Source organism: Macrotis lagotis, chromosome X (assembly GCF_037893015.1).
Source record: "Macrotis lagotis isolate mMagLag1 chromosome X, bilby.v1.9.chrom.fasta, whole genome shotgun sequence".
In the NCBI taxonomy this organism is placed as follows: Eukaryota; Metazoa; Chordata; class Mammalia; order Peramelemorphia; family Peramelidae; genus Macrotis; species Macrotis lagotis.
The window spans coordinates 639746858-639768829 of record NC_133666.1 but is presented as its reverse complement, the minus strand read 5'-3'; the positions used below and the strand labels follow the sequence as shown (position 1 = coordinate 639768829).

Here is a 21972-nt window from a genome sequence, read left to right as displayed (position 1 = left end):
CAGGGATGAAGGTGGATTTATTTTTGCCTACTCTATGGAGTATATATCAATAAATGTTGATTAATTTGGACTACACCTTCCAGGACTTGGATCACATACCCAGGTAAACACAAATACAAACACACACACACACACACACACACACACACACACACACACACACACACAATCAACTTATTCTCTTCTATATTGCATACATCAGTATCATCTTTCCACCCAGAAAGAGCAGGGATTGAGTTGTGGGGTGCCCTGATATCCCTCTCAGCAGTGACCATGGAGTTGATTTAGTGGGAAGAGCCTGGGCTGGACACAAGGACCCCCAGGTCAGCCACTAACCAATTTACAACCTTAGGCAAAGTTCCTTCCCGTCTCAGAGCCTGAGTTTTGTCTCATGCAAGATGAAGTTAGGTTAGATGGTTTTTCTGATCCCTTCCAGTTTTGAAGTTTGAGGATTCTGCATGCTTAAGAAGCCACAGAGAACAGTGAGTTCAAACATGCTGGGCAAAGCACAGCCCTGCCAGGTTTTAGTTTCTTGGACTTTAAAATAAGATATGACTTAAATATTTTACCTCTGAGGTCTCTTCCTACTCAAAAATTTGTGATCCCATGAGCTTCAATGGAAACCCAGTCATCAAAGGACCAGAGTTCAAATTCCACCTCTGACATTCGTTATCTGTATAACATTGGGCAAGTCCCATAATTTCTCTGGGACAATGTTTCCTCTCTTGTGAAATAAAAAGATTGGCTTAGATGGCCTCTGAGGTTGCTGCCAAATCTAAATCTGTGATGCTATCATCATATCAAACTCGTTTCAAACTACTTCCAGGCAATGGCTCTTAGGGATTAGAGTTTTGGAAAAGACAATTATTGGGGCAATTACACAAAGTCAAACAGTTAAGAATAACCTTCACTGTTATCCTCAAAAATAACCACTAGCTATGGGCTAGATTGATAGAGAGTAGATTCAATGGAGAGAGGCCACAGGACAGGCACACCTATTCCTTTGTATACTGAATTTGGAGCAATGCTAGACTGCCATTTGGATCCTGAATATAGAGCAACACTGACCCATCCTAGGCAATAATTGATGGTCTTTTGTATACTGAATATGGAGCAACGCTGGCTCCCCTCCAAAAGGACAGATGGTCAGTTTTTCTAGGAGAGAAACCAGTGCAAAAGATGGCACACTGTCTCAGGAGTCATCTTCCTATCCCCACTTTGTGTGAGCAATAGCATCACTAATCAATTGGTACTTAGAACACACAAGGAAGTGGGGCACCCAACACACACTAACTTGTACTATGATGGAGTATTGAAACTTGGAGGAACACCTGGATTCAAATTTCATCTCTGACTCTTACTAGATAAGTGACCTTCTGGTGATCCATATAACTATTCTGAGATTCAATTTCCTCATCTGTAAAATGCAGAAAAATAATATCAGGAGGGCAAGTTTTTGTGATGACCAGATGGATCTAAGGTAGTTTGCAAACTTGAAATCATTTATCTAATGGGAGACAATTATCATCTTTTTTTCAAGTCCAGGAGTTGGACAGAACTGATTTCAATGCCTTGGGTGAGACCTAACCAAGAGACCACCACAGATAGTATGGTGTAGTGGTAAGGTTCTGGCAGTAGGGTCAGAGACCAAGGTTCAAGTGCTGGTTCTCCCACTTATTAACCAAATGACTTTGGGAAAGTCACATTTGACCTCTCAACCTCATTTTCCTTACCTGTAAAATGAACACTGACCTTGTAGTCAGGAGGACATGAATTCAAATTCAATCTCAGATACTCACTGGCTATGTGACCTTAGGCAAGTCACTTAACCCTCATTGCCTCACATTCAGGGTCAACTCCAATAACCCTGATTCATATCTGGTCACTGGAACCAGATGGCTCTGGAGAAGAAAGTGAGACTGGTGATTTAGTGCAGCACCCCTCACTCAAATTCAGTTCATATGCTTGTCATGGCATCATGTTCCTTCTTCTTTGAGAGTGAAGGACAAACATCATCAAAATGAAAAGATTGAACTAGATTGATGCCTAATTTTTTAGATTTGTTGAGAACCACTAGAAGGAATTGCTTCGATCTTTGTTTCATATGACCCAGTGCCTAATATAGTGTCTATCACATAGCAGGTGTTTATAACATGCTTATTAATTGACTGAGACTATACCATTGATCCCCACAGAATCATGAAATCATGCATCAAGAAATAGAAAGGGCTTCCGTGTTCTCATCACTATGCTATACTGCCTCATCATGTTTCTTATTGTTTGATTGACCTTGGGTAAGTCACTGAACCACTTAGTTCCTCTATAAGACAATAGTTAGAAGGACGTTTCTGCATCCTTAGTTTCTAACATTGACAAAACCTCAGGACCAGATGAAAAAGTTAAAAAATTCAGCCCATGGGTGGCTAGGTGGAACAGTGGATAGAGCACTGGCCCTGGAGTCAGGAGTACCTGAGTTCAAATCCAGCCTCAGACACTTAATAATTACCTAGCTGTGTGGCCTTGGGCAAGCCACTTAACCCCACTGCCTTGCAAAAAAAAAACCCTCATGTCTTATTTTACACAAGACTCTAATTGGTTCACTCTTTATTAGGCTTAGGTATGGTCAGCAATAACTTGACATCTAAATTACTGGAGCTTTCTTCAAGATCTTGCTGTATTCGTTATGAAAGGAGAGGCTTTGGTTTCATGGCTAAATTGAAGTTAATCAACCCAACTCCTCTCACCCCCATCTGAGGGTACAATCTGTGTTCAAGGAAAGACACGGTACAGTGAAGAATACAGGGAACCTGGGTTCTTTGTCTTGACTCTGTAAAGAAACTCAGCACTGTTGGCTTTTATATTATGGTTGGAGCTAAACAGTAATTCATTAATGAAGTAGGCCCTGGGAGCTCCAACAAAGCACTATTTTGGCACCTGTCCCTGCTAGCTTCAATGTCTAGGGAGATTCCACATCCATGCAAGGAGTTGGAGGTCTTTCGTTTCATTATTAAAGCATAGGTACCATGAAGTTTTCTCTCAGGAAGAGGAGAGAAAATACCACTGTGAGTAATACTTCCAGAGCACCCTTGAATGGGATTCAAGCTGAACTAAAAAAAAGTTTGTAAGACAGTGCTACAGGGTTCAACTTATTGTGAATGAATAAAATAATGAACCATAGTTTTGTGGACAATCCTAGGAACCACAGAGATGGGCTAGAAAACATTCGGAGAACAACCAGAATAAGCAATGCGTGCTCTATAAAAACTGGTCAAAGGAACTGAAGATGCTGGGCCTGAAGAAGAGAACTCTTTTAGGGGAGTCTGAACACTGTCTTCACATGATTGACATTCATCTAGATTAACTTCTGTGCAAGAGTTTCCTCTTGTTTCTAGAACAGCCCTTTGAGGTCAAACTGAACTTATCAAATCCATCTTCCAGGTAAATAAAATTATCATGTTCACCACTGCCCTGAGTCTCCTCTTTAGAATGTAAGCCCCTCGAGGGCTTCACTCTTTTCTTTGCAACTAAAAAAATGTTTGTAGATTGCCTGATATGGTAGGAAGTAGACAAATGACTTGTCACTTGTGTTGTAGAGGACACATTTCAGTAGAATATGGACTAGACTAGAACCAGAAGGGATCTCAGAATCCATCTAGTCCAATTTCTCATTTTACCGTTGAAGAAACTGAGGTCCAGGAATATGAAGTTTGTGGTCCAAGGTCCAGCAATAGAGTTGGACTTTGAACCCAATATTCTTTCCCCTCCCTAAGTATCACACTAAGAAGATGACTTCTGAGATCTTCTAACTCCGAGAATCTGTGGTTCTTTCTCTCCATTTTTTCCACATTCCTTACAATCACAATTTTTGTCATTTCTCCTTCCAAGTTCCAAGTTGATCTTCTACTGTGGGACTTAGGAGAGACCACAGATCATAGAATAAAATTTAGGAGAGTAGACTTCAAGATGCCTTCACCATAAAGAAGCCAGTGTAATCTCTTACAAGTCAAAGTCAGGGTCTAAAACTCAACAACTGTGCATTTGTCTCTCTGTGCTCTGTATTAATCTTTCTTCCAGACAGCCCTAAATAAAGAAAAAAGGTAATTTCATGGACAGGATTAGGGAGACATCCCAAATGATGATTAAAACCTGGAAGTCAGAAGGAAGAATATAGCAACAGAGATTTGTTTTCACTGGGACAAAGGGAATCTAGAAGAGAGGGATCACTCATCGGAATTTATCTAACTCTTATACAACTACCACATTAATTTCTGGGCATATGTATATCTTAAACAGAAGCCATATAAACACTCATACACAATCACAGGTGCATGCATACATTTAAGCACACAAAAAAAGAATAACACATCCTTGTAATGGGTGGGAAATGTAAATAGCCATTTATTAGTGTTTACTATATACCAAGAAATATGTCAAGTGATTAAAATATTATGTCACTTGAGTCTCACCCAAGAGCTAAGTGCTATTACTGATCTCATTTTACATTTGAGGAAACTGAGGTAGTGAGAAGTTAATTGACTTGCCTAGCATCAGATAACTAATTAGTGTCTAAGGCTGAATTTGAACTCAGGACTTCTGACTCCAGATGCAATACTCTGTTGGAACACCTAGCTGCCTCTCTTATCTGAGACTTAAGGGTCTTAATGCTACTAATCCATTGTCAGGGATAGAACTTACCACCTCAAGATTGCTACTATCTGTATAATAAAGGGAAAAAATCTTATATAGTATCTACAAAAATATCTATAGCAGATCCTTCTATGGTGGCAAAAAAAATGGAAATTAAGGGGATGCCCATCAATTGGGGAATGGCTGAACAAGTTATAGCATATGAATGCAATAGAATATTATTATGCTAGGGGTGGCTAGGTGGCACAGTGGATAAAGCACCAGCCCTGGAGTCACGAATACTTGGGTTCAAATCCGGGCTCAGATACTTAATAATTACCTAGATGTGTGGCCTTGGGCAAGCCACTTGACCCCATTTGCCTTGCGAAAAAAAAACCTAAAAAAAGAATATTATTATGCTGTAAGAAATGATAAGCCAGATGATTTCAGATAAACCTGAAAAGATTTACATTAATTGAAGCTGAGTAAAGTGAGCAGAACTAGGAGAACATTGTACATAGCAATGACAACATTGTGCAATGATCAACAATGAATGGCTCTACTCAGCAATATAATGATCTAAGACAATTCCACAGGACTCATGATGAAAATGCATGCTATCTAACTCCAGGGAAAGAACTGATGGAGTCTGAATGCAGATTGAAGCATCCTGTTTTCATTTTCTTTATTTTTTCAATATTTTTTCCTTTTTTCTGTTTTTTTTCCACAAAATGACTAATATGAAAATATGTTGAAATGATTATGCTTATATAACCTGTATCAAATTGCTCACCATCTTGAAGTGAGGAAGAAAAATTGAAATAAAAGCTTTTAAATGAATGTAAAAAATTGTCTTTACATTGGGAAAAATAAAATACTATTTGAAAAAAAATTGCAGTACCAGTAAGTAAGTGGGAGAAGGAAAGAACCTTCCTTCTTTTGTGGGATAGAAGACTTGTGTGAGGGTTCATGCATCAATTTCTCCATTAAAAAAAAGGTACAGCTCATAAAATAAGCACTAATCTAGGTCAGGAGACCCCAGTTCTAAATCTAGTTCTGTCATTAACTTGCTGTGCAACCTTAGGTAAATCATTTTCCCATTCTGAGCTTCATTCCTTCTCTCTGCAAAGAACAGTTTCTTAGGTAAGTGAATATTTAAGATTTCTCCCAAGGCTAATATTCTATGATTCCATTTTTGCCTCACCCAGACAGGTCAGAATACTGCTAGCAGATAGTACCATGAGTCAACATTTCACTGCTTTTCAAGACCCATGAGTCCATACATCAAGGTGTTCCTTCCACATTCCATGAGTTGCCACAGGCCCAAAAATGTGTCACTTCAAAATCAAAATTCTGATTATAAATTTCACAACTCTTGACTAGGCAAATTCATTTTCCCAACATTTATGAAGCAATCACTACATTATGAAGAAATGCACTATGCTAGAATTTAAGAGACAAAAATGAAAAACACAAGGTCAAAATCCTAGGACAATGGATATGCAAGTCCAACTCCAGGCCTGTACTTGAAGCCTTCTCTGTTTGCTGGGTCATAACATAGCTTGTGTCCCACTGGTATAGCTTCTATCACTTGTAAGTTGTGAGACTTGGAGCATATCAATTACCTTCTGTGGGTCTCAGTTCTCTCATCCATAAAATGATGCAAGTGGACACAATTGAGGTTTTTAACTTTGGGCCCCAAAGAATATGTGGATAGATTTCAAAGGCTCTGTGAACTTAGATAAGGAAAAAAAATCTTTACATTCACTGACCTTTGGTTTCCTTCATAATCCCTATTACATTAGATCTTTTATGTTAGAATTTTTAAAATATTATCTTAAGAAAGGATCCATAGGTTTCACCAGACTGCTAAAAGGGAGCATGACACAAAAAAGATTAAGAATCCCTGCACTGGATGATCTCTGAGTTTTCTTTGAGCTCTAAGTCTATTATCCTAAGAACCCCAGGTTAATGTTGTACCATGATGTATGATCTACAAGAAGCTTTTAATAGAAGACAAGGACAACTGCATGGTACAATGGATGGAATTCTGAACTTGGAGTTAGGATGACTTGAGTTGAAAGCCAAAACACTTACTAGCTGTGTGACCCTGGGCAAGTGACTCAAGCTCTCTAGATTTCACTTTCCTCAACTATAAAATGAAAGTATTGGGCCCAATGGATTCTTTAGCACCTTCAAACTTTAAAAATCTATGACTTACAAGGTTTTCACCTAATAGGGAATGCTTATCAAATCTACAAATGACAACTTGCTGGATGAAAAGCTATGATCAATCAGGATCAAAAAGATCTTGATAGGCTAGAACATTGGGTCAAATCTTCTTTTGTCGTTGTTGTTTTTAACTTTTTTCATCCAGATCTAAGATTTCATCAATTTCAGGAGCTAAGGATGGGGAGCCTCCTAAACTATAGTCTTATAGTGCTACCAGGGTTCTTAAAAGGTTAGGTGATTTGCCCAAAGTCAAACAATATGAAATATAATGAGGAAACTCTCAAGCTCAATTCCTTCAGTTATTAAATGAAGATCACAATACTCACACTGATTTCATAAGTTGTTAGGAAGAAAGCATTCTCTGACAACAATAAAACATTGTGTTAATAAGAGTCATTAGGGAGAGGTACTAGACCTCTAATTTCATTGGTGAAGGGAACTCCTTCCAGATGGAGAAATTCTAGCAACATAGGTCCATACCTTTAATACAATTTATAGTCTTCGAGAGATTCTTCAAGCACTGAGAGCTGAAGTGATTTGCCCAGTGTCATAAGCCTCTTTGTGTAGAAGGCAAGATTTGTTGTTCAGCCATATCTGACTCTTTGTGACTCCATTTGTGATTTCCTTGGCAAAGATACTGGAATGGCTTGCCAATACCTTCTCCAACTTGTTTTACAGTTAAGACTATTGAGTCAAAATTAGATGATTTACCCAGAGTCACATAGCTAATAAGTGTTTGAAGCCAGATTTGAACTCAGATAAGTATTCCTGATTCTTGGTCAGCACTCTATCCATTGCCACTTATCTGGCATATGCACATGGGACTCTAGGGGAACAGAGTCAAGTACCTTGTCTTATATACAACTTTCTCCAGATTCCATTTTTGGCTACATTATTGCCTATGCCTAGAATGCTCTCCTTTCCACTCTTTGCCTTTTGAATTCCTACTTATCCCTTAAAATCCCATTCAAACAACATCTCTTCCTTCCCTTATCTCCCCCTTCCCTAAACTCAATCAATATAGACATTCCAGCTCAGGTCTTACATAGCACTTTTTAAACCTTTCTAGTGAACAAATCATACAATATCGCATATTAAAGTTATCTGTATTTGTATAATTCCCCCCTCCCAACCTGTAAACTCTTTAATGGTATTTCTCCCAATGCTCAGTAATACCTTTGACAGAAGGCACTTAATATAGTTTTGATTTGATGAGTAAATGAAGAGTAGACGAAGACCAAAGTCTACCCAAAGACAAGTTGGGAAACCAGATTCAGATAAAAAGTTGTTCTAGAAGGTGAAGCTTTGGAGGGAAAATATGTTGAGACTAAGAACAAGGAACCAGTTCAGTAGCTCTAGAAAGCCCCAGAGTTCTAGGCTACAGGATAGAATTTCCAATTCTACCCAATACAGGGACCTAATGCTTAGCCAAGCAGTTGAGACCTCCATGACTTTTTCCTTAGCTACTTTGAGAGGCAAAAAGATGCAAGGGAGAGAAAGGGCCTTCAACTCTGACATTTATATCTAGGCGATCCAGAGCTAGATCTCCTAGCTGCAGTCCAATGCTCTTTTCACTATACCAGACTTAATATTCAATCACATTAATTTTTGAGTGCCCCCAGTCCAGAGAGCTGATGAGAGTGCCCCATGGAGTTTCATCAGCTCAGATTTCAACCCTTATTAGGAGATGATAAGATCTCATATTATTACTATCTAAACTTGAGATTTTTTTTTTGCTGTCAGAAAATAGACAACCAGAGAGAAACTTGAAAGTTCCTTCCCTTTAATTTCACTGACTTCCCTCACAAGTGAACATCTAAGAGTTCAATCTTTGGCCCTGGTTTAATATCCTTTTGGTGCTCTGAATAGACCTGAGCTTTTCCATAAGGACACAAAAATATCCTAAATTAGTAGACGTGGCTATTTATAATACATGGGTCAAATATTTCCATTGAAAAATGGTTCCCAATAAATAAATAAATAAATGAATGAATGAATGAATGAATGAATAAATAAATAAATGAATAAATGGATGAATGAATAAATGAATAAATGAATGAATGAATAAATGATTAAATAAATAAATAGATAAATAAATAAATAAAAGAAAAATGGTTCCCATATTATACCCACTCTCTCCCCATCAGTTATTATTGTGGTTGAGTTGGTTAAGTCATTGACTCTTTGTCAATCTATTTGGGATATTCTTGGAAAAGTTATTGGAACTGTTTGTCATTTTTTTTATTATTATTTTTTCCAAGGCAATGGGGTTAAGTGGCTTGCCCAAGGCCACACAGCTAGGTAATTATTAAGTGCCTGAGGCTGGATTTGAACTCAGGTACTCCTGACTCCAGGGCCTGGGCTCTATCCACTGCACCACCTAGCTGCCCCTGTCATTTCCTTTTCCAGCTCATTTTACTAAGAAAGAACCTAGGCAAATGGGGATACATGACTTGCCCAGGGTCCATAGTGAGAAAGTGTCTGAGTCCAGATTTGAACTCAGAAAGATCTACATTATCTACTGGTAATTTCCTACTATACCATCTAACATCTCTCCCCCACCAAAGTCCTACCAAATTATTTCTGTATTTTGGGGTAAGCATGACCAAAGGTGTCCAATATAAGCAGTATAAAAGGTACCCCCAAGTCAGTTTTTAAGAATTTCAGATAAGTATGTGGAGATATCTGTGAGAAAACAAAAGACCCTCTGAAGGAAAGAGACCCCCAAGACACTTCCTTTTAGAGGTGAGGAAAATAAAGACCCCAGAATATCATTTTGGTGGAGACCTCAGAACACTGATACTGTCACCAGCCAGGTTGTTCTGAAGGAGAAAGAAGTAGAACCCAGTTAGAGAGTTTATTTGCAGAATGGCTAACATCCCCCAATCTGGTAGCTTCCTATTTTAAATAATTATCATGCTAAAATGAAAATAGCATGAAAAAATGCTTTAAAATCCCTTTAAAATGCTTAATTTTAAAGCATTTAACAATTTAAGAAATTTCAAGTACTGTCAGCACCTTCTAAATTTTTATACTTGAGCAAAGCCCTGATTGCTGCAACCCAGTTACAAACTCAGTTTTCCCACTACTATTGTTATCTCCCTTATAAGCTCTCTGAGGACTGGGATTGTGTCCAACTTCCACTCTACATCCCCAGGGTTTAGCACAGAGACTAGCAATGGAGACCCCTGATGTATTGCACATAGTAGATGCTTAATGAGCATTTTGTTCAATTTAACATCAATGATGTCCAAACAACTATACTAACCAATGGAAACATAGGAATGAAATATGACACTGTCCCTGCACAAGAAACTAACAGTCTAACTAATAGTTATATCAGGTCCACGAATACTGAGGACTTTGAAGAAGTGATAACTATTCATACACAGATTGCTCTACATAACCCTCTGAAGATATTTTTAACTGGCCACTTCTATGATTCTGAGAGTTAGTCCTTTTAGGAAACTCATAAGGAAATAGTCTCTAAATCCAGTAAAAAGCAATCAGTCCATTTATGTCTCACTAATAGAACAAGCAAATGAGAAGATCAAAGCCTTATGGTTTGCCTTCTACAAACATATCCTTGACAAGGGCCTCCTACATGACCAACCAGGTTGCTTATTCCCTTTGTAGTCCATGGTGCAGCTAAGCAGGTTATATCCATGCAAACTTCTGGAAAAACAAGTTTGGTTTGTTTGCCTCAGCCTCTAGTAGAGAAATCATTCTCTGCTTCCAAGGCCCCAGAAATACAACACAGGCTCCTTCCAAGAAGTGGAAATGAACTTAAAATGAGCATTTTCTTGCTAGGAATCCAGGCAGTGGCCCCCAAAATATAGTTTTGGAACCTCCAGTGTCAGGGCTGCCCCCTCCCAAATTTCCATAATTCTCTAGGTAGGGATCCTTAGATTGAAGTTGGTCCCAGCTGGCCCTCATTCTCACTCTGAACCAACCCCAGTTAACCATCAAGTCAACCTTCTCTATTAAGGGAATGTAGAAACCTGGTTTCTATTTCTGCAACCAGGAGAAACTGGACTGTATAAGTTTTCAATTCAATTAATTGTTATTAAGGTGCCAGATAGATTGACCCTAGGGCCTGGAACATAGTAGGCATTCTCCAAATATTTATTCCTTTCTTCTTCCTTCCCCTCACTGATCCATGATAGAAAATAATTTTTATATATGCTACCCTTCTTAATTTGCAAAATGTTTTCCTCATAACAACATTAATAAGGAAATTCTTTACATCCGATCCATGTGAATTATTATGTTCATTTTACTGTAAGAGGGAAAGTGATTTACCCTCCCATCTTACATAGCTAGTAAGTAGCAGAGCTAAGATAAAAACCCAGGCCCAGAGGTGTACACTGCCTCCCTTGCCCCACATCACCTAGCTCTGGTCTACAGGAACTTAAAATCACATAGCTACAAACTCCCTCCTTTTAACACCTTGCTTCCTCCCTCTAACAGTGCCTAAATAATTGTGAACAATGGCATGTTGGAAAAGAAGGTCAAAATGCTTTCATCTCATCTCATCTCTTGAGAGATATAGCTTAGAGACTTGTGGTCTTAGAGACCTGTGCTCTTAAAAGACCAAGGATTCTTCATCATTTTAGTAATCAAGGGTCCCTTGGGTAATCTGATAAAACCTATGGACCCCTTCCAAAGTAAGGATTTTATATACATAAAGTAAAATACAGAGGCTTACAAAGGAAACCAATTATATTGAAATTAAGATGCCATTTTTCTACTTCCTCACCAGTCACCTTTCCTTCTGTCTTCTCCCCTCCCAATCAAGTCTGCCTTTTCAGTTCCCCTTTGTTTTATCTCCTTCTTCACAATTAACCTTACTATTCCCTTTAATTTAGAAAAAAACAGATATCTTTTTGTCTGATCTTGTTACCTCTTAGACTTCGCTTCTTTAAGGATATGATTTCTCTCTCATCACACCCAATTTGGACCAAGGTACAACATAGAAACAAAGTAAAGACTGACAGATTGCTTTCCGGGGGGGGGGGGGGGAGTAAGATGGGGGGGTTGTAAAACTCAAATATCTTTAATAAAAATTAATTTTAAAAAACAATTAACCTTAACAACATAGAGAGCTTACTAGAAATACAGGAGTCAGGTTCTCCAGGTGTTGTAGATAGACAAGCAGGATCTAAGATGAGAATTTCACTCCTTTGGAATTCAAGTCTAGTTCTCCCGAAACTTAAGATGATAGGACCCTTACTCAGTTCACGCCATCAGTCAGGTACCTGGCAAGATTAACTGGTTATAGAAGGACCAAACCATCACCACCACACCTCCAAACCAACATCTCCACTGCAGCCAATTGTTGCCAAATTCGGAGCCATTTGGCCCAGCCCAGGAATGGGCCTGGCACAGCTAGGTCCTCAGGGAAAGCTGGGCGTGGTCATGTGGCCCCTGGCCAGTAGCACCCTTTCTTCCCCAGGCCTAGCCAGTCAGATGTTATCAGCCCATTCTGCAAACCGGTATATGATGAAACTTTGCAGCCTCTGTAGGGATGCAGGGTAACACCCACAGGTATCCATCTGGTCTGGCAAGTCAGGTCCCTAGCTTGTAAGAACACCAGTTGTACAAGGTATTTGGGGCCATGCAGACAGGTGAAGGAGTAGGAATTTCAGGTGTTCCTGTGTCCTCTGGCATAGAGATGCATAGTTTTTATTTCACAGGAGACAGTGAGGGGGTGAAAAATTTATAGAGGGACTGGATTTGAATGACAGTTCTTCCACTTCAGTCTCCTTGGGCAAGTAAGTCAATCTGCACCTCCCTCTATACACACTTTGGGTCTTGGTTTCATCTGGTGGAGGGGAGGAGACTAGATGATGTCTGAAATTCTTTCCAACTCCAGATCTAAGATCATATGACCTTTGCTGCATTTAAGGACCCTTATAGTAGGGGTCTTGTAGAAACCTTATAATAGAGTCTCTCTACTCAGTCCGACTGCTCTGGTCCTCATACTTATTTTCATGGCATTTATTCTCATCAGCCTTTCAGTCCAATATTATATATATATATATATATATATATATATTAAGCACCTACTAAGTGCAATGCACCAGGGATACAAGATGAAAAGTCACTACTACCAGTCTTCAAGGAGCTTATGTTCTCATGGAACCTTCATTTATTTTGCTCTGAAACTTAAAAAATATTTTCACCTACATCTTCTCCACAATCTGAAATTTCTCCATCCAGCACACTAACTCCCCTAGAAAATTCCAATAAGGGGTGGCTAGGTGGTGCAGTGGATAAAGCACCGGCCCTGGAGTCAGGAGTACCTGGGTTCAAATCCGGTCTCAGACACTTAATAATTACCTAGCTGTGTGGCCTTGGGCAAGCCACTTAACCCCGTTTGCCTTGCAAAAACATAAAAAAAAAAATTTTTTTAAAAAGAAAATTCCAATAATACCCTAATTATATGTATTAGTGTCACCCTCTGTCAAACAGTAAGGAAAAGAGTCTACCTAATTTTGTCACAGAGCTATTTGCCTATAAATAATTTAACAAACTTGTTTAATTTAAATTTGATAAGGTATTTACCCACTTGGGACAGAAATTTTGTTTCATGTATAATTATCTTTTTGTTCTTTTTGTATACTGAAATGCTGGGGATTAATAATAATTAACAACAATAGCTGGGATTTATGTGACATTTTTTACTTTATAAATATTATCTCATTTGATCCTCAAATAACCTCAGGAAATAGACACCATTATTAACCTCAAAGGCTGATAAAGTAGCTTGCCCAGGGTCACCACAGCTAATAGATGGCTTGGACTGGATTTGAAATCAGGTTTCCATGATTTTATTATATAATTATATAATGAGAAAATGAATAAATGGCAACCCAAATCTACCATTACCTCTTCTTTCCCTGAACCCTGCTAACAATCAGCCTTGTTTTGCTGGCTAAATTTTGGATAACAAGAATAGTAATAGTTTGTTTTTAAAGTTTATAAAGTGCTTTGCATTCATTATTTCACTTGGGTCTTAAAGAAATCTTCTGAGTTAGGTAATACAAGTACTCTCAGCCCCATTTTACAGATGATAAATAAGATATTCCAAGAAGGGAAGTACCATAGTCAAGATATTACCAGCTGCAAGTGGCAGAGTTGAGTATTAAGAGTATTTTGACTCCAAATATGTCTCTCTTTCTCCTACATATAGCTACTGAGTCCCTCTCCTTCCAAGAAGACTGTAAATACCAAGACAAGATCCATGTCCCAAGGCTAAGTGTGACCCAAGAGAGGTATTCAATCTAGGAATACACAAGCAGTAGAAAAGAACCTCTAAGGGCATCTGTCCAACTTCCAACCAGATTCATCAACATTAAGTACCTATTATGCAAAAGGCATTACTGGGTACTTGGGATAAAAAGATAAAAAAATGAGACACTCTTTGCCCTCAAGAAGCTTGCATTTTATAGAAGAGAAACAATACAGAAAAGCAAGTACAAAGTATATACAAAGTTAATACAATGTAATTTTTGGAGAAAGAACTAATGGAGAATCAGGAAGGGGGGGGGGGGGGGAGTCTGTAAGAAAACCAGGAATTCTAAAATGAGACAGAGGTGAAGAGGGAAAGCATTCTATATATGGGGATCTGATCTTCTGTGATATCATGGCAATGGACACATCATATGATACCTTGAGTAATCAGACTTTTTTTGCTATGTCCCCAATGAGCTCCACCTTTAAGATTATGGAAAGTTAAAAGTAGTATGAATCATACAACATTGAACTAAGTCCTTAGAAAATAGCATATCAGAGATGCAAGGTCCTTAGAACATATGATGTCAAAGCTAAAAAGGCACCTTAGAATGTACAACTTGCACCAGGCTGAGCACATAGGAAACTTTGTACACACTGACTGAGTTAGACAAATGAAAAGATTTTCTCCTATGTATTCTGCCCTGAAAACAAACTAATTTATCCTCTCCCCCCTGAAATTGCACTCTCACTTCCCTGTGCTTCTTCTAAATAGCATTCCAGTTGTCCTTTAATGTGCCCCCTATGCCTGCAAGCTCCCCTTCTCTCTCTTGATCTGCTGAATTCCTTGCCATCATTTAAAGTCCAACTTAAATGTTGTTGCCATCTCTTGGAACCCTTCACGGATCTTTTAAGGTTGATAAGGTCTTTCTCCAAGACTTAATCTATTTTGTGGTACAGTGGGGGAAAAAAAATACTAGTCTTGGAGTCAGAGGACCTGGTTCAAAATTCTGCTTCAAAAACTACTATCTGACCTCTGGATAAGTCATTAAACTTCTCTGGACCTTATTATCTCATCAATGAAATGAGGAGTTGGGCTAGATGAGTTCTAGGATCTCTTTTCTACTGGATAGTATGAGCTCCTTGAAGGCAGGAACAAGTTCATGTCTTACCTAAACCTTGTATCTTCCTAGTACCTAACACACAACAGACACCTAATAAATTATTAAATTATAACAGAAAGACTAAGGAAAGGTACCAGCTACAACCAACCTCTCTGACCTGAACTCTTGTTCTCTCAAATAGCAAGGGAAGCAGAAGTGGAATGATTGGAATCACCAACCAGACCTTACACAATTCTCCTCTGTCCCAAGCTGGATCAATCCCATGGTCCAAATGCTCTCTGATATGCATCTCTCTCTGTAGGCAACCAACACTAACAACTCTTCATGCTACCTCCCCTTTAACCCAAAGACTTTTCTCCAACAGTCACCAAAATGAGGTGCATACAAACAAGTGGAGAATAATCTCAGACCTTCCAGGGGGCTGTCCACTCTGATGGGTACTAGGCTACAGAATCTACCAAGAAGCAGTATCATATAATGAAAAGAATGCTAACTGTAAAATCAGGAGGCATAGGAATATAGATATAAAATAACTTAGAGGCAATCAAGTCTAATATCTTTATTTTACAGAGGAGGAAACTGAGCAGGGAAGTAAGCTCACCCGCATTACACAGCTAAGTATTTGAGGTAGGATTTGAAACCAGGCCTTTGTGACTCCCAAGTCCAGCATCTAACCACTAGAACACTCTATCTCTCAGTCTGGTTTCAAGTCTGGAGGACTTGAATCAGTCACAATACCAGCTATGCAGCCCTCTGACCCTCACATTCCTTCTATGTAATATAGAACAATACTCATATTACTCACCTCACAAGATTGTTCTAAGGAAAGTACATCATAACCTTAATGTCCTATACAAGTATGAGTTATTATTATCATCCAGGAAATGGATAGGCCCTAATTGGCAAGCTTCTCTAGAAGACACCATGGTGAATGGGACACCAAGTTGTACTTTGACCTATCTGGATTAACTTGTGGCTATTAAAGCCAGGCTTTAATAGTTAATGTATGGGCTGAACCCCAAGAGACTTGGAAAAATCTCACTCTCTGAAACTGATCAACTGACTAACCCAAGCCCCAGTGACATGAATGTCACAGAGGGTCACCTCTTCTCCACAGGACAGGAGACTGTACGCTCCTCAATCTGAGCAATCTTTCCCTCAACCCTCTGCTCCATTAGTGAGCATCCTGTCCACTCACACATTCAATTCTCAAACCCCATCACTGGAGCAGCCACCAGACAGTCATGTCAAACATAAGACACCCACAGCTAGCTTGGCCTGGGCCACCCCCATTGCCCAGGGAGCCTGCAGTAGAGATACAGCTGATTCTGGAAGGATATTTGAGTCCTGTGAGATCTCTCTGATTACAAGTGATACCTGGGTTCATTGAGATCTCTCAGATTACATGTCATAGCAAGACAGGGAAAGTTCTTTATTTCTCTTTCTTTGTCCTCTCACTCTCTCTTCCTCCCATCACTAAAGGATTTTACAGAAGCATCCCTCTGAGGGTTAATCTCAAATGGACTGGAGGTGAGAGGTTGGATGGATACTGGTCATTCTTAAGTTAGGTCAATAAGAGAAAGAGAGCTAAGAGGTAGAAGAGTGTATGTTTGTGTGTGTGTGTCTATGTCTATGTCTTTGTCTGTCTGTGTTTATCTGTGTGTCTGTGTGCTGGAGGATGGCATAAGCCATTTGAAGGGGAACCTTGAACCTTTCCCTCCATATACACAGCCACCTTCTTCTTCAGTCTTATTCTTCATCTCTTCCCACCAATCCTGCCTACTAGTTTCTGAGAGTGCCCCTTACTCACCCCCTTTCTTCAGCAACACACCAAACTCCTGCTTGCACTCCTTCTGCCCCAGGAGAACTGACACAATGGATTTTTCAAGATGTCAGAAGGTGTTCTAGAAAGCTGTCTGCTCCACCCAGCAGTCACTTAGACACTGAGCGTTGGGGCTACAAACCCCAGGCTATAACCCCTTCCACTCACCATGCTGTGTCACCAACCTACGCAGCCACCCCCAACTCTGCTCACCAAGGGCACACCTTCCCCTGAAGAACACACCTACAACCCTACTCAATGGGATCAACTCCCACCCCAGCTTCCTTGGCCAGCATTAAAAATGGGCACCGTCTCAACTTGGCCTTACTTCCCACAAAGAAAAAAAACATTTTCTGCGTCACATTTGTGTGCCTCAAAATGAACTCCTTTCTGATAGCAGGAGAGGTATATTGAGAGTGTGGGAAGTATCCCGGATTTAAAGTTTTGGAAGACTTTCATTCAAATTCCAGCGCAGACATTTTCTATAAATGGAGATATAAAAATATCTGTGGTATTTACCTCTAAGGGTTGTGAGGAAAGTGCTTTGTAAATTGTTAAGTACTATATAATGAGGCCTATTACTATTATTATTATTATTATTATATCTATGCTTCTCCCAACTCAGCCCTGACCCCTCCCCATTGTGCAGCATGCCCCACCCCTCATCACATGAACACCAGCCCTCTGATCTCAGGGATCTCAGCCTCACACCCTAAGTTACCATCCCCAATCTTCTTACCATACTCCACCAACCACTATTTTCACTGTATCCGCCCTAACATGCAATTTTCTCTCACCCTCACTCATTGACTCCCTTCTCTAAAGAGACAGTGTTTCTCTGTCCCTATAACAACTCTGTGAGTTAACCTGTGGCTACCTTCACACTGCTGCCAGGAAGAAGGGTTACAGGGGCTAGGTTCCTCCTCCACCAGAGAGTAGAAGTTAAAACCCTTTTTAATATGTTCAGATTATCAACTAGAAATCCTTCACCCATACCCAACCCCATTCCCATCTGTATTCCTACCTTCATCCCCATCTTACTGGGCCCCTAGGAGAGGGTGGAGGAAGGTAGAAGCCTACCTTGGCTGATCTCCAATACCCAGTCCTGTCCTGTACTTCCACAACCTTATAGAAACTCACACCCCAGCTTTCCCACCCTCTCCTCCAGATGTAATTCTGGACCTGCGCAGCTCAATGAGTCCAGTGTCCCCAGGGCATCTTCTCCATTGAAAGGCTCTGGGACACTCCTGCCCCCTGGTGACTTTCCAACATCACAGCCTCCCTACTGGGAAACTAGGCTTCCAGACTGTAGTCTTTAACCTCACTAACTGAACAGTGTTACAGAGCTGCACACTTCAACATTTGTTCCCCCATCTCCATATGTAAAGGTAGAGAGACTGGTATCAGATCTTCCTAACTGTGGGACAACATGGTTCATTAATGAGTAAGTGACCTCAGACCTTAGTCTAAACAACATACAGATCAGTGGGGCCAGCTGAATAGACAAAACATGAGCCCAGATGACTTTAAAGAGGCCAGGTCACATGAACTCATCCAAAAGAGGGAAGCATTGACAAGGGTAACTGGTGTGGAGTTCAAGAAAGAGTGAAGTATGAACTCTTTATACTGGTGCAGCCAAGTTGAATGGACCTAGAGGGGATATACCAGAAAAGGTTCCTTGAATCTTGTGAGAATTCCAAGGATATGATGATTCATTGCTTGAGTCTTTAGGGGACAATGAATTTTCTGACTACTTTTTTTTTGGGGGGGGGTGTTTGTAAGTCAATGGGGTTAAGTGACTTGACCAAGGTCACACAGATAATTATTAAGTGACTGAGGTCAGATTTGAACTCAAGTTCTCCTGAATCCAGGGCTGGTGCTCTATCCACTGAACCACCTAGTTGATCCCCTGACTACTTCTACTGTGTGATGATTTAGGAATAAAAAGGATTGGAATTTTAGAATGAGGTAGATATAATTAGCTATTTATATGCTGCTTCCCCATTAGAAGGTTTTGAGTGAATAAGTCATTTTGACTAATATAAATACCCAAATTAACTACAAAGGACATATGAAGGAAGATGCTATCTACATCCATAAAAAGAATTGATAAATAGAAGTATGTATAGAATGATTTTACAAATATAAATATATGTAGACATATTTGTGTCTCTATATGTATTTGGGGGGAAGGAAAAAAAAGAAATTTACATGATATCTTTATTATATATTTAAGAGGAATAGCAAGTTGTACATAATAGATGTGCATAATAGACACGGTGGTCAAAGTCAACAGTCTATTATGTACATCTATTATGTGCAATCATCTTTTTTTTAAATTATACTATTCTATAAAAATTATACTATTCTATAAAAATAAAATAAATCAATAATTTCAATTATTTTTCATTTTAATTTTATGTTTTACTAATTACATGTAAAAATAGTTTTTAGTTAATCTTTCATAAGATTTTAAGTTCCACGTTTTTTCTACCTACCTACTTCTCCTCCCCCTCAAAGTAAGTAATCTGATATGATAGTTGTCCTTTCTCGAAGAAGACCACAACATCAGGGAAGATGATGCCATGACAAACACATAAATTGAATTGGAGTGAGATTGGGATGCTTTGCTGGTCTAGTGGCCAGATAAGAATCAAGAGAACTGGAGATGACCCTGGATGTGAGGCAATCAGGGTTAAGTGATTTGCCCAACACATACAATCATGTTAAACATATTTCCATATTAATCATGTTGTGAAAAAAGAATCAGAACAAAAGGGAAAAAATGAGAAAGAAAAAACAAAATAAATTTTTAAAAATGAAAACAGTATGCTTTGGTCTGCATTCAGACTCTATAGTTTTTTCCTTTTGACATGATAAATCAGTAATTTTTTTAAAAGAATATAAGGTTTCCTGAGGGCAAGTACTACATTTTTGTCTTTGTGTCCCTTGTACTTGACTCATAATAGCCTGGCACAAGCCAGCATCTTCTAGGCAAACTTGTCCCTAGGATGAGGCTACCTCCAGTTTTTGTTTTCTTTTTTTTGGGGGGGGGGGGGTACAGGGCCTCGTGAGATTGCTTGAGGCAACTGACATCTTCCTCTTCCTGTGTTGACAGCAGAAGCAGAAAGGCCTACAGAGAAAGAGAGAACAGTGGAAAGAAGGATCCCAGGGACTGACTATTTGTGATGGAAATAAGAAATTATTTGTCTAATAGTTTGACTAAATAGTTTGACTAAAATTCTTTGGGATGGGGTTGGACTTATTTGATACAAAACCAAATTTTGTTAGTCCTTCATCTTGATTTTGTTTTGCAAATGCATAACTTATAAGCAAGAGATGGTGAGGTTTTGTTTTCTTATTCATTGTCACTCTCTTTGATTTTATTGTATTACTTAATCTATTCACATTGAAAATTGTTAGTTAAGTTTAAGATTTTCTCCTATTTTTTAAATTAGGATTCTTTTTTTTTATTAGAATTTTTTTTTGTTCTCCTATCTCCTTTGGGTCAGTACCCTGTCCCTTTGACTAATTTTGCTTAATTTACTTTGATGCAATTCTATTACACAGATTCTTTTTGACTCCACTTCATCCTCAACTGTCAACCCTTTCCCAAGTTTTGTAGTTTTATCTTTTTCATTTTTTCTATTATATAATTATCTAATTCTTTCACACTTTTTTTCCTGTTCTCTTCCCCCTCTTAATAAAAAAGTTAGTTCAAAATCATCTTCCTGTATTCTTCTCAAACTTTTTCTTTGTTGGTTTTTTTCTGTACCTTTTCTAAGGAGGACTTCCTTGTTCTTTTCATTAATTCACTCCCCCTTATATCTGTTCTGAACTTTTATTTTTTTTATTCATGTTCTATATCTTTTTTAATTCCTTTTTTTGGTACCTTTGTGTCTCAAATGGAAGTAAAGCTTGTGAATTACCAAGTTGGGCTCCTTCTTCTAATCAGTTTTGATTTTGTTGCCTTTTAGATCTACAAAGAAACTGCTTGCATAAATGATCCTATAATGCTTGGATATTAGACTGGCAACTGATAATATGCATATTAGTGGGTTCTGTTCTAATCATTCTATGGCTCTTTATTGTTAAGCAATTCCCTTTTCTGTGTGGGAATAAAACTCCCTAATAGATGGATCTGATTTGTATTGGTGCTCTAGATAACATTTTTATTTTCTTCCATTTTAGGTACCTTTTTGTCATTCTGAAAAGAAGACTAGTACCAAAACTATATCCGCCCTGTAATAGCCAGGAGATAATAATAATACTTACCTTGCACAATTGATGTGAGGATCAACTGAAATAATATTTGTAAAGCACCTAGCACAATGCCTGTTGCTTATATATAAATGTTAATTCATCTCCCCTTCCCCTCCTCCTCCCAGATCTATGATTTTTTTCTTCCTAAAACCATGCGATGAGGTGGAAGAATCAGGATATACAATTTGGTACTTCACAGATCAGTGGATATGGGAAAGGCTTTTCATTTCACTGAATTTCAATGTCCTCTCCAAAATAAGGGCTAGGGTATCTCTTTTAAAAAGATGTAAGGTAGTAATGCCTGTTATTGGCAATGATATGGGCTTTTAAGAAGTTAGAAACCCTTGGAGAGGGGAAGTAGAGGAGGGGGGCTTCTGAACCCATTTGGCTCTCCAACAAGGAAGTCAATGACCACATGCCCCTATACAAGGCAGATAGCAGATATCCTGCTGGTTGAATCCTGAGTCTATCCCCAAATGGAGGTGTCCTTATGTGGTGTGAAGAGAGACAGAGTAGCCATCTCTGATATTTCTTCTATTTTTTCACCCTACTTGGGCTTCTCAAAATGAGAGTCACATCTGAGTTCACAGGTTTCAAGAGTCAGAGCTGGACTGGGATTTGAGAGATCATTTAGTTCAGCCCCTTTGTGGGGCAAATGGCAAGGCAGAG

At 39.0% G+C, this 21972-nt stretch overlaps 1 protein-coding gene across 5 annotated transcripts in view; it reads right to left on the bottom strand.

The window, feature by feature from the left end:
* Nucleotides 1-18170, bottom strand: part of CYP4F22 (cytochrome P450 family 4 subfamily F member 22) — a 55501-nt gene extending 37331 nt beyond the window's left edge. For 2 of the 5 annotated variants that reach the window (XM_074204308.1, XM_074204311.1), the window contains exons 1-2: nt 17029-17234; nt 11969-12116 (exon numbers count right to left, since the gene is read on the bottom strand). The gene's annotated coding sequence lies outside the window, so the exon portion shown is untranslated. Of the gene's footprint in view, nt 1-11968; nt 12117-17028; nt 17235-18120 lie in introns of those variants that run through there. The other 3 variants (XM_074204309.1, XM_074204312.1, XM_074204310.1) reach the window with 2 other exon arrangements.
* Nucleotides 18171-21972: the final 3802 nt, after the last annotated feature.